We start from the raw sequence: 11,323 nt of genomic DNA, 5'->3' as shown, positions 1-11,323 counted from the left end.
CAGCAATATTCCTGTAATTACTGGTTATATTTACACCTGTTACAGCTCAGAACAGAGAGGAGCGAACCCCTTCCACTTTGCTGGTTGGGGCGCAGTGCTCACAGCCACTGTGCACATCTTCCAGCAAGTCAGGACTCAGACCACCAGCACCTTTCCAGAAGGAAAAAGCAAGCCTTGATCTTTTTAACAAGAACCCGGGTTAAAAGTGATGATCAGGTACCATGCAGGTAGCAGCTAGGCTGTGTGGGAATGCAAGAAGCCTACAGATCAAGAGGAGGAAAGAACATCCCTGAAGGGAGGCGGGCTGCAGAGGTGGGAATGCAGCACATCCAAGGCAGCAGCTGGAGAAGGCTCTCGCCTGCCTTTCCCCGGCTCCGCACCACACCGTGTGGCAGGGATGGAACCTCCCGGTGGGAAGTCGTCTCCTTCCTCTGCTGCAAAGCAGGTGGAAATTGAAACTGCTGGAGGTGAGCGATATGCCCACCCGCGCCCAGCATTAGCCTAGTCCGTGCAAAACACTTTGATAAGTGAGGTGCTGTTTATGGAAAGCATCCTTTCATTCAGGGCCGCTTGCATGAAGTGCTAGTCAGAGTGAATTAAGGAGGCAAGATCTGACCATGAATAAAGGTTTTAAGACTGGGGAATCACTTTCACCTAATGTTATTTTTGCATTTAAGTCCAATTTTCGAAACGGAGTTGAGAGCAAGGAAACCAGCAGCTCCCTGAAAGCCCTAACCTCAGGGCTTGTCTGCATGGGGAACTTTACCAGCATTTCTCCTGTAGTCAAAGTATAAGTGAATTAAAATAAATCCAATTATGGCCACATTTTCTCTGACAGAGCGCATCCACACAGGCTCTCCATCTGCTTTAACTAATCTGTGCTATGAATTCATAGCCCTGTATTGTTCAAGTGAGTCTTCTGGGGTATTTCTGGGTAAACAAAGATTAAATCTTTTTAAAAATATGATTTACAGTAATGTTTATGTAAGGGTGTTCCACATAACTTTAGTCTCATTTTGAACTGTTTTTCATGTAATATTAATTTGTTTTTCAGACGATGAAATGAAATGTGTGCTAGCTCCTACTATGCAATCCCTCACTTTGGATTGACAATGGTTTATGTTGGGCTTTGTTGAAAGGGTTCCTGATTGAGTTGAATTACATTGAAATACGTCAATGACTTGGAAAGGCATTCTATGTACAGGGAGTTACCCGTGTTTAAATGGGCCTTAAGGTTGTCACACCTGTAACTGAACTATTTCAACACCTTTTATGCATAATCAGTCTTCTAGGCAATTTATAGCCCTTCAAAACAAATAAGAAAATGCATGGAACCGCTTAAGAAGAGTCTGCTATATATACCAAAACAGACACGGGATGTCATTTGCAGTAGTTAGTCGCTTTAGTCCTTTGGTTTCTCTGTCCCTCCTTACCTTTTTTACCGGTTATCTTGATGAAAGGCCTTTCAGTGCTGTTCCTGGCAGAGGAACCCAAGGAAAGAGCTGGTGTGATTGCAATTGTCCATCACAGAAATCAGCCCTCGGGGCCCTGATTTTGACAAGTGGGTCCATGTAAAGCTGGGGTGCTGCACCCAACACACCCCAAACCCACTCCTCCGGCCCTGGGCAAAGCACCAGTGACTCCATATTAGCTTTAACCCAGCACTCCTGGGTCTCCAATTAACAAAGCGATACTCCTGTCTACTGGCCACTAATCTAACATAGACGTGGTTGTACTAACAAGCTTCCCAGTAATTTTTTAGGATTAGCAGTTTAGCCCTAACATTTATCTAGATTCAGCGGCAAAACTTTTAACAGTCTCTTTATCTTCTGATTTGTGTATTGCTGTTGCTCATTAGGCAAAACGCGGTGCGTCCTGTTGGGCGAGACGTGGAGGAGAGTTTCTACAGAGAGGACTGTGTCGCTTCGGCTAATCAACAGAATTCAAAGGAAATGTAGGGCTTTTTAGGCCGTGGCTGGCACAGAAGATGAAATGTGTTTGACCTCATGGGAACCAACAAACCTCCTCTAGTGGCTCCACAGAAAATAAAATGCTTGTCCAGAAGCAGTATTGCTCATTTAGGCTCTTTTTAATGAATCCTGAATAGAAAGGCTCATCAAAAGTGAGATGGTGTCGATACCAGAATGTAATGTATTAGAGCAGCAAAGATATTGAGATTAATAGAGGTGGACAGCCATATAATTTGGGTGAAAGTAGCAAGCCAGAAGGTGCCCTTCATTTGTGGTGTTAGCCCCTGCCCAGTCAGCTCACCTCCCGCTACCGCTCGCAGGAGCAGCAGGCACCCATGAGCCCATAAAAACCTGCTGCCACCAGACTAGACCTCTGCAAAGTCAGTGTGGACTAGTTCAAAGGGAAATACGGTGCTGCAGACATTGCAATTAGCTTCTACCCAGCGCACATCACCACAGCATCCCTCGTACCATCATGGCTCCGCATAACTGCTTCACAGCAGATCTTATTCACCCCGGCTGCGGAGGTCTCTTGGATGTGGCCAGGCTCTGCCATCCATCCCTTGCCACTGCAGGGACATGGAGACAGCAGTGCCCCTTGGTCCTTTTTCCCCGCTCACCAAAAGATGCCAGCAAAGAGCTTTGGTTCCTCAGGCTCAGCTGTCAGCGCTGCGTTCAGAGCCTCTGTGCTGCACACCCGATAACTGATTTTTTCGTGAAAGACCTGCTTTTGGCATATTCCCCAGCGGGACCCAACGTACAGAGTGAAGACATATTCTGCTGATCTGGATAATATCGTCAGATGGAGACAAATCATTTTTAAGCAGGTGTTTCCGCTAATTTCGGTGGTGTTTTTTTTCTAATTAAAAAAACAAAAAAATCCCATGTGTGCCTATGCAGGAGTGTGGTCTATAATATTTAAATTGTCATATCCCAAAGGCTGAGTCCAACGGAAAAATCAACAAGTCAGGAAATAGGGAGTGTGGATTTGAGTTGGTCTTGAAGAAATATATTCTGCAAAATCTTTTAAGGCAAGTGAAACCGGCAAGATGCTTCTACAGAGATTTCTGAGTCCCAAAACCTGTGTGCTTAACCGAAGTTAGAGTAGGAATGGGATGATTGGACTAAAAGGAAGGAGATGGGAGTGCTCAGATGACGGTGAAGGGATTTGGGCTGTGTGTTTGGCAGAGAAGTGGGGGCATTATTAAAGAACAAAAATAAAATTTTAAGGGCATTTGGCCATTAAAGCTGCAGGAGGATCTGCAGAGGAACAGTGGCCCTATAGCTGTGCCAGCCCTGGTGGTGCGTGTCGGCACATACATTTTGCCGCATGCCCGCACCGGAGGGATTTAATAACTCAGCATAAAATTAACAGGATTTTCATGAGCTGAGCAGAAACCTGTGTGTGCAGCCACGCATGACATGTACACACACACACACACACGTGTGGGTGCTTGGCTTCAAAGCTGAATGTTTTTGCATTACTCACACCGCCGCAGCCTGACAACTGCCCATAAAAACTCAGCCAAAGCCCGGAGCGAGGCCGCTTCTCCCTTCCCAGCCCAGGAAACCCTCCATCAGGATAGCAGCTGGGTATTTTTCTGATCACTAATAAATTCTTCAAAAGGATTTTAAAGCGAGCTCGCTAGAGCCCAGGAATCACACTGGTTCGGTAGGGCTGGAGACAGAGTAAAATTACAGTGACATCTAGTGATCATAAATATTTCACAAAGGTGCTACCAGCGAGAAAATAAAACATTTATTGTTAGACAGCATTTTAAACACAGAACACACAAAATCAGATCATTAACCGAGGCCAGGGAATGAGGTGGGTTACAAATGAGGGTAGATTATGTGAATTAAAGTGCTGCGGGGATGATACAGAGCAAAGTGCCGGCGCTGGGGAAGGGCTGTGGGTGGGTTTCCGCAGGGATCTTTGCAAGGGCTGTATTTCTTACTGTTTCAGCAGAGTTTGCTGATGGTACTAAATTGCAGCACATTCATATAAAAGCAGCTCGGCATTTTGGAGACTGGGAATAGAACTAATAAAATGATGTGCGGCTTTGAAAAGTACGTGCTGGTCCCCAGGGAGAGAAAAGCAAAATGAACCCTATTCTGTGGTAGGAATATGTGGTGCTGCAGCAGCTCTGCCTCAGCGCCGGACTGACACTGAAGGAAAAAAACGAATAAAGAAAGAATACGAATTGGGCATCAAAGCTACAATTCAGGTTTGCATCTCGAATCGAAGCAGGATTTGGATTTGCATTTGGCAGCAGTAGGAACTGACAGGATTTGTTATGTTTAGATCTAGTGTTTTCTACTCCAGGTTACTGATTGACCGATGACACAGGTTTTAAAGAAAAAGGATTTTTCTTCTGGTTTTGAATATCAGACGGGCAGTCTGACCACAGTCATGCCCACTTGGTCAGGCTGGGCTTAAATTCTGCTGTCCTGCTGAAGCACCCCACTGGGGTTGAAGCCTTCGGTAGGTAAAGTGTTACTGAGCAAATGACTAAGTGAAACACTGAACCGTTTGATGAGGATGGGGCAAAGCATTGGCTATTCACATCTTCATTACGGAAAGCGATCAAAACCAAGTCAGTCGGGTTAGCTGGAGTAACGACAGAGAGCGATAACTTATGCAGTTGGTGAATTGATTTTGGGGTTCTAAACCGGGTATCTCTGTGGCTGTATAAACATGCAGTCAAATTTTCTTACGACGGAACGTTCAGGAGCTTTCGACAAAAGTTGAGAAGGAATCTGCCAGCCAATTTCTGAGCCCTTCCCTTGAGTCTCTAGCAGCCAGGCAGGTTTAGTCTCTCCATTATTAGCTGAAAGCAGAATATACATTCACACCGTCTGATTTCAGATACCGCTGGAGAATATGCCTGAGATACATGCATAAGGGAGAGACAGATTCAGGCACATCGGATGCTATGGCTGCCTCTGACTGTTGCGAGCAATAACAGCAAAACGGGAGCTTGTTAAAAACAGTAGCCCAAATTAACGACCGGGTTTCTATGATTAGTGATATTCTAGCAGGAAGAAATGTGTAGTGGGACTTCAGGTTCTGTATTTCAGTAAAGCTTTCGATACAACGTTATTTGGAAAATTATTAGCTACGCTGGCACAGGCAGGAATTAGAAGAATGATTGCAAAGTGGGTAAGGACCTGGCAAAAGCCAGCTGAGAGAGGCCCAGCCATTGCTCCTGGTGAGGTTACTCAGTGCTGTCAGGGATGGTGAAGGGGACAGGGTTCGCTCTATGAAGGGTTTACAGACCTGCTCACCCCATCTTCCCTGCGGGGCTGGGGAGCACCTGGTGCATCTCATGAAAGCTGGAAATTGGAGAAAAAAGGGCATTGCAGCCACTTTGCTCACCCAGCAGGCTGCTGAGTCCTGCCACGTCTCGGAAATTTCCCAAAGGGTTTGCACAGCGCTGATACTTTAGCAGAAGGCTATCCTGAGTTGAAAGCACTTTCCTCCACCGCCCGCCTGGGTTCGGGGTCCCTGTCTCCAGCCCCGGTGACAACACTGTATTTGTCAGCGTTGTATTTGCCTCTGTTTGCTCTGGCCTGGGGGGATGGCGAACTGCGCGGCGCAGGAGCTGCGATGACAACGTCACACGCTGCGCCCGGCGCTAGGCGGGCTCTGAGCACAACCGCCGAGAAAGCAATTAAAAATAACATTAGCGTGAATCGACAAAGTTAGCGTTGGGTTTGGTCTCAGTGGGACTTCACGGTGTGCGGCTGCACCGTAGGCTTTTCTCCGTGATGGGTCTATTTGTTTTAAATAGGGGAGCAGCAGAAACGTGCCTCCAGCCGCTTAAAAAGCAGGTGGTTACTTTTCAAGGGCTATTTCACCAGGATTTCATACCACAGCTCCTATTAAATAAAGGTTTGGAAAAGCGGATGACAATCTTTCAGCACGACGGCATGTTTGGCATCCGCCTGAGAGGAAACACTGACCTGAATGTAGCATCAATTTGCAATGGTGTGATGAGGAAAAGCAAGTGTCATTGCTGTTGCGTGGAAATTAGTTGCCTTCTACCTTATGGGATGAAAATGCACAGGGTCGATGTCACTGTAATCAGGTTCATCATCCCACAGCAAAGGCCATTCGCCAGTTCAGATGATCAAGGATCAAACTGGTCTTTGCTGGAAAAAAAATAAAAATATTGTGTATATGGGCACTGGGGCAACACAGCAGGCATGGCACTGCTTTTTGGGAAAGGGCTGCTGCTTGGCATAGCTTGGTTCCTGGAAGATGATTAGATTCAGTAACTTGATTTTTTTTTTTTTTTTTATAAGATTCACTCAGTTCCCAGCTGAGCAATACAGAAGTGGATGTGATTTTAGATCCCACCAGCTATGACAATTTACCTTGTCAAACGTGCATTTCTTTCCCCGCTCTGCTCTCCAGAACATGACTCCCTGCACCGACCATATCGAAAATCTGCTTCCCAGCTCTCAGTCCCTCCCCAACCCCTGGAGGGCTGCCTTCCTCCTCCATCCCTCCTCGGGTACGGCAGTGCCCAGGGTGCCAGCCTGCAAAACCACGGGCCGTTTCTGCCAGTGCCATTTGCTCCCCTCCTGCTCCAGGTGTGAATTCTTTGTCTCATTTTCCATATACCAAAACGTGGTGCACGTTACCCTGTGCTGTATATGCCAGCTGTGGGTGCATGGGGAGGTGGAGAAAACACGTGAAAAGGGTCTTTATGTGGCCATGAGTCCCTGCAGTGCCACTTAGAAGTCACACCAGCATCCCCCCGCGAGTGTAGCAGGGAGGAACGCCAAGAGCTCCAGAGTCGGTGTTGCCACAGTAACCCTTGCTCTACCGCCTTTGGCTTTTACACTGGGAAAAACCTTTCCCTCTGTAAACACCCAGCTCCATGGACATGGCTGACACTGGCAATATTTGTGGTGGGGCTATTTATTGTCAAGAATCAATGAAGAGCCCCGCAGGACCACCTTCTCACTTCTGAATCTTCCCACAACTTCCAGCCGCTCCTCCAACACAGCCAAAAACCCCTATAAAGGTAAGTCTGGCAAAGCATTTTGAATCTGAAGCATCTCTCCTTTCTTTTTCCCCAATTGCATTCCTGATTCAGCAATTGGGTGGAGGGACTACGTTGTCATCACAAACATATATTATTTCTGTGATGCATGTTAGTGCATTGTAATGACTATGTGTTTTCCGAAGGCACAGTTGTGTTTTTTTTTCCTTTGCTGTCACTGTAACTCTCTGTTTCCTACTCTTCACTGAGATAAAAGGTTTCCTTCCCACCTGCCTCCAAAAAAAAATAAATATCTGAGTATTGGGAATGACAGAACTCGTGTCATTGTTCCCGCTTTGCATGTTTCCAGGCTGATTGCCTGAATTAGGGCTGATCCAAATTCCCACTGAAGTCAATGAGAGCCTTTTCACGGAAACAACAGGTTTGTTTTGGAGGAGCTTTTTGGAGGAGCAGGCTCAAAGCCAGGTGAGCGCAAGTAGCATTGCTCCATGGCTTTGGCGGAATAAGGACAATTTGACCCTGCTGAGGATGGGGCTCGGTAGGTTCATTGCAAGAATAATTGTGCATAAATGGTGACTGCAGCTGCTGCATTTAGGCACATGTACAGAGATTGTTTTTTCAGGGCTAATATATATGTGTATATATATAGATATATAAATTGTCCAGTAATATAAATTAGATCACTATATGGAGAACATATGAATGATAAAGTCGATTTCCATTCAGGAAAATGAAGGAATATGTCCCTTTGAGCTGCTCTCTCTGTTGTTTCATATCCCAGTTGCAGAAATATTGCAAGTGTTTTGTCAGTACCTCTCTGCTGTCCCAAATGTGAGCACCCCAAAGGAATTTCAGAGGGCTGAGTGAACTTTCATTTTTCCCCACTGTATTCATACACATATATAACTCTCCTTTCGTCCATGCACCTGTTGATTAGATGGAAATATTTTCCTCTTGAAATATCTAGCAGCAATATTCTTTGCATATGGTACACAGATCTGAATACCCAGGCATTTATGTGCCTGATAATGACAGAGACTGTTGACTTGTGGATCCTCTTTGTACAGGCAGGTCGTACCTAAGTGGGTGGAATTACGTGTGCTCAGGTCACAGGCTATTTTATGTATTGGTTTAGCAACTGTACAGAATTTTTGCAGATGAACAGCTAATTAATTTTAACAGGATGTCTTATGTTCACTTTTGGACTAGACCAACACAACAGCTTTATTTTTAAATGAGGCCTTTCTGTCCCCGCACAGGAAAATGCGTTGCCTTGCAATTACTGAGCAGCTACTGGTAATGGCAAAAATGTGGTGAAATTAAAGAGAATTATAAACTGGTCTTTAGCAAGTGAGTGTTTCCTCATAGACCATCTGCTTTGTCTGCCGTGAATGCCTATTTTGCCTGGCTGCACCTCTGTAATATTCAGCCCCCAATTTTTCCAGATTTCCAAATTTTCCCTTTTGGAAAATGTCCAGAGTAGGCTTTTGACAGCATGACCCCGTCTCAGGCTCCAGTCAGCAATGCTGATGCCCCATTACATATTAGAGTGTCGTACTTCCCTTCAGCGATGACAGTGTAACACGATGGCCATTATTAACTGGTTAATCATGGGAGCATGTAGCTGCACAAAAAGACAGTAAAATGGAATATATCCAATTTCTAGATAGGACATTGAAATGAAGAGAGAAAGAGTACCATCCTTGGTCTCCCAAGGTGCTCTGGGTGCATACCAGTCTGGGAAGCACTGGAGTATTTCTGTGTGCACTGGTCAGATGCTGAGAGAGGGAGGGAATTCGTGTACTTCTTGCAAAGTTAAGCTGCAAAAGCAAAATCTCAGGCACCTCCAGTGCAGGGTGTCCAAGCTCCCTGGGAGGCTGCTGAGAGGCAATCCCTACCTCCCTGATGATTTCGGGAGGGAGCCGAAGCCCTGTTCCCCGCAGCGGGACGGACCCGCTCTGCCCAGTCTGGCAGGAAGCAGTGGTGCTGTGTGAAAACGCGGTGGTTTGAACTTTCAGGAAGGGAGGGAAAGAAACCTACAACCCCACCATTTGCTGACGTTCATGGTGGGAATGAACAATGAGCCACCTCCTGCTCTCCAGGAGGGTGCCCTGACCAGGGACAGCCCCACAGCTGCTGGAGGGCGGCTGCAGCCGGAGGTACCCCGAGCTGGGGAGGGGGCGGCTGGCTCTGCCCCCGGGTCCTGGGGAGGAGAGCTGGTTTCTGATCCTGTCCCTGCTGAGACAAATTTCTTGTTTGAAACCACTGACCTGTGACCCCTCTGGTCCTGTCTTACCTCCGGTGTGGTAAGGAGCATTTTGGGCAGCACTTGCGGGAGCTGGGAAGGGGGAAAGTCAGATGCAGAAGAAAGGAGTGCAAACTGCAGCTGCCTCTTGCAGATGTGCACTGCTCCGAACACACAGCGTGGAAAGGGATGGAGTCTGCTGACCCTTTGCAGGAGCTCCCTTCCTTGCCTGGGGTTGGGGATGCCCCTCCTTGTCCGCCCGTACAAGTTGACCGCCTGCTGCTGCCTTATCAGCATGTCTGAGTGCTGCATGAGAAAAATGTGTCTGAGTGTGGCAGAGTGAGTTTTGGTTTATTTCACTTCCAGGATCAGTTACCTTCACACCCCAGACCCCGGAGGAGACTGCTGCTAACTGACCGGCTTGTCTTAAACCAGAGACTTCAGAAGGAAAAACCAGATGAGTCTGTGGCCATGGGGATTGTGGACGTACCAGGTGGGCAAGCGGAAAAGTGTGTGAGCCCAGGTAGGACAGCATTTCTCTCATGAAGGAGCTAGTGGGAATGGGGCAAAACTGGCCAAAGAGCTGCTATGACAGCCTGAGTTACCTAAAATATTTAGTAAAGAGCTGACTGGACGCAGCAGCCCTGGGCAAGGTGGGCAATTGGACACAGAAAGCTCCCAGGCTGTTAACCAGCTGCTGGCTTCTCCTCCAGCCTCTCCTCCAGCCACCAGGACAAGCAGCGGATGCATATGCACCATCTCACTCTCCTTGTCTTCTTCATCCTCCTCTTCAGTGCTCTCCACCACTCCTGGTCTCCAGACACCGGCAAAGCTGCTGATACCATGGCTCGGAGCGTCCCCAGCCACTTGCCAGCCCTCACAGACCCAGATACCGGCACGTTCAGAGAAACCAGCATGACTCTCTGCTTTCCAATCTTCAGGACTTTCTCCTCAACTTTTTCATAGTTTGACAACACTGCTGGCATCTCCAGGAGAGGTGGCCCATGACATGGAGACAGTAACAGCATGTTGAGGGTGTGATTATTGCCTGTGAAATGGAAGACAACTTCTCCTTCCCAATACACCCCCTGGGAGCGTGGTGCTGGGGTGGCAGAAGCAGCTATAAGGGTGTCCCCACGGCGCTGTGACCACGCTTCAACGAGGATCCCGCCCCGACGTATCCCATTGCAGCTGTCATGATAATAACAGCCAGACGTATGGGCAGGTTTTTCATCAAAGCAGTTACTTAAAATGTTTTTTTCGCTTCAAACCCTCTATGAGATAAAGGCATTCATGTAGAAAAGCCAATTGTTCCCCTTGTAATGGAATTTAACTGAATTACGACCACTTACATGTAAAAGATTTATGCTGAAACCCTCAGGACAGGAAGGCCCTACAGACCAGTGTGGTCTCCTCAGTCTGCATTAACACCCTTGGAGTTGGCTTGTGTGAAAAACCTCATATTGGCAGGGTAAAGATAAGCAGAGGAGATAATTTTTGATGCTCACCAGCCCTCAGAAGGATGCCTCAGATAGTGGAAACACAGCAATTGTGATTTGGTTTCTTCCTCACCGAGAAAAAGCCGAGCAAAGTCCAGCGCAGCTACTCCCTTCTGTAATCCCACGGGCAGAAGGTGCTGCCGCGGTTGTGGGCTCATCCTTTGCCTGGTGGGGTGGACACCACCACAACTGCACAAAATGGATGCTGTGGATACAAATCCAGAAAGATATGTAGCCAAAGCTATTTGATATCTATAATTACATAAGGAAGGTAATGAATATAAAGCACAAGTGAGTTCTGACATTATGAATATGTTTACAGGCCGTTAATATTATTTACCTGTCTTGTATTAGGGCAGGCTACTTCTATTAAATTCCCTTGGAAATGAAAGGCTAGAGCCATCCCCTTGGCTCAGCGTGTGCAGCGGTCCATTTTCTGGTGCCTCAGAGCTCTGTAGGATGGGAGAATCTGCCCTTGTATAAGTATTTAAGCTTTTATACTAACTCCATTTAAAACACGTCTATTGTTCTATTAGTTTAAAAGTCTCTCTTCTCTCCTCCCCACCAAAACCAGATAGTTAAGTAGAATACCAT

This window comes from Charadrius vociferus, unplaced genomic scaffold, assembly GCF_000708025.1.
Source record: "Charadrius vociferus isolate BGI_N301 unplaced genomic scaffold, ASM70802v2 scaffold498, whole genome shotgun sequence".
In the NCBI taxonomy this organism is placed as follows: domain Eukaryota; kingdom Metazoa; phylum Chordata; class Aves; order Charadriiformes; family Charadriidae; genus Charadrius; species Charadrius vociferus.
Note: the sequence above shows the minus strand (reverse complement) of the source record.